This window comes from Aethalodelphis obliquidens, unplaced genomic scaffold, assembly GCF_003676395.1.
Source record: "Aethalodelphis obliquidens isolate GAN/ISIS:26980383/991018 unplaced genomic scaffold, ASM367639v1 scaffold60, whole genome shotgun sequence".
Taxonomy (NCBI): Eukaryota; Metazoa; Chordata; class Mammalia; order Artiodactyla; family Delphinidae; genus Aethalodelphis; species Aethalodelphis obliquidens.
This window is the reverse complement of record NW_020838004.1, coordinates 1,802,047-1,804,428: the sequence shown is the minus strand read 5'-3', so window position 1 is coordinate 1,804,428 and position 2,382 is coordinate 1,802,047. Positions and strand designations below refer to the sequence as shown.

The following is a 2,382-nucleotide window of genomic DNA, read 5'->3' as shown; positions in this document are numbered from 1 at the left end:
TTTGGAAAACATTTTAAACAAGGATGTGATTCAAATATGATATTTTATTTTATGTTTTTACAAATTTATTTATTTATGGCTGCATTGGGTCTTTTAAACAGGGACGTGATTCAAATATGATATTTTATTTTTATTTTTTAAATAAATTTATTTATTTATTTATGGCTGCATTGGGTCTTCGTTGCTACACGCGGGCTTTCTCTAGTTGTGGTGAGCGGGGGCTTCTCTTTGTTGTGGTGCACGGGCTCCTCATTGCGGTGGCTTCTCTTGTTGCGGAGCACAGTCTCTAGGTACGCTGGCTCAGTAGTTGTGGCTCGTGGGCTGTAGGGTACAGGCTCAGTAGTGGCACACGGGCTTCACTGCTCTGCGGCATGTGGGATCTTCCTGGACCAGGGCTCAAACCCGTGTTCTCTGCATTGGCAGGTGGATTTTTAATTACTGTGCCACCAGGGAGGTCCTTGATATTCTAAATAATGTCATGCTGACCAGAATTTTATATGGTTCAAAGTTGAGAAGGGTAGTTAAAATTTGTGATTCTTGAAATGTTATCCATAAGGAATTCAAGTGACTCTGAAATAATAGGTGGACATTTGAAAGAAATGAAAGTAAATAGGTAAAGGTAAGTTTCTGCCACTGGTTTCACAATAAAAATAATTGTACTAGTGAAATATGACATAAAAGTGCTTAAGGATTTTAAGTTGATTCTAAATGAAATATAGATTAACGATTGGCATGCCTCGCCAAGATACCAACATTTATAATGGTTATAGTTTATTGAATATCTATTACATGCCAAGCATTATTAGGGACTTTGCATACATTTGCCTGTAAAGTTTATGGACATCATTAATTTTTAAGGTTAATTTTTGCCATTTTATAAATTGAAATTTTAAGCTCAGGGAGATGAAATAATTTGCTCACACAGCTAATAAGAGTAGGGACTAAGATGACTGATCTCAGATCCTTTTTTCCACAAGATTCTTACTCTTTTTCTCTTTCTGCCTCATTAGTGTGATTGTAGGTTTCATTAAGGTGGAAAAAATAACTGAAATAAAGGATGTAATAGGCACAGTTTAATCTAAACTGTTCTGAGTTCCATTTTGAGTTTTCCCTTTGATTGAGAACACCCACAGTTTAAGAGGAAAGCTGGAGTACTTCTAGAGTACAGGTAATCAGATGGAGAAGAGATTTGAATTTATTTTATATGAGGAACAGCCCAAAGAACTAAGAGTTTTTGACCTGGAAAGCAGAGCCCACAGTAGCTCAACATTGGGAGGACTGTTATTTGAAAAAGATGTTACATTTTTTTCTCTGTGACTCTACAGAGTGGAACTAGGACTAATAAATTAAAGAGTCATGAAGCCAGCCTGGCATAACATAAGTTAGAATTTTCCAACAGAGCTGTCAGCAAGTATACTGAAATCTCTGTGTGGTGGTGAGCTGACTGACATTGGAGGTATTCAAGTAGACGGTAGCTGATCACTTAGTTGGAAATCAGTGTAGAATCACTGGTAGTCTCAGCAGACTTTTAAAATTCCTTTCAATTCTTGGAGTCTTTAATGTTATAGAAACTGCAATATATTTAAGGGGTGGTTGTTAGCACACATTTCTTTTTTTTTTTTTTTCAGTTGGTAACATCCCTTTTTTATTCCTTGTTAAGGGTTTAAAAAATTCGAGAACAGACACATTTTTTTTTTTTTTAGTCTTACACAGGAAATTTCCTTCCAAAAGTCTCCTGAGAGGTGTATACCATACACAGGAATCCATCTTCATCCTTCCCACTTTAATACACCTCACAAATCAGCGTGGACACACTCACCATGCTATGCCCATTCACTAACAGGAAGACTTGGTTAGCGTTGAGCTGTAAGCACCTTCTAATTATCTTGATGAGCTCACTCATGTTGACATGATCAGACACCAAGAACTTTGTTTTATCCAGGACCGGAAGCTGCTTCTCACCTTTGTATTGTTCTATTATTACTGGGATTTTGGTAGGATGCTGCTCTCAGGTTAAGTAGGCCATCTTCTACTCTTTGTTCGAAGGTTTGGTGCTGTTTGAAGGTTTTCTACGGCATGGCGGGGCAGGCTGGGCGGGGGCGGCGAGGTGGAGGGTCCCGGAGGCTCCAGGCGGTGGCTGCAACAGCCAGCACACATTTCTTAAAAGGTAATTTTATTGAATACTTTCATTATGAAACCAGATTCAAACAGAAACAAGCAACAGCACACCTACAAGTTAGAGCAGGCAAGTAGTCGTTGGTAAGGAGAGAACAAGATTTATGTACAATTCCATCCACTGTGTTAAACACTTGCCAAACAATAATTATTTACTTTTGGACAAAGATCCCTGGTGTGTATTTTCGACATTCTTTAAGGGAGCTG

General features: G+C 38.2%; 1 pseudogene; it reads right to left on the bottom strand.

Moving 5' to 3' along the window:
* Positions 1 to 1,587: 1,587 nt before the first annotated feature.
* Positions 1,588 to 2,078, bottom strand: LOC113610019 (microtubule-associated proteins 1A/1B light chain 3B pseudogene; annotated as a pseudogene).
* Positions 2,079 to 2,382: the final 304 nt, after the last annotated feature.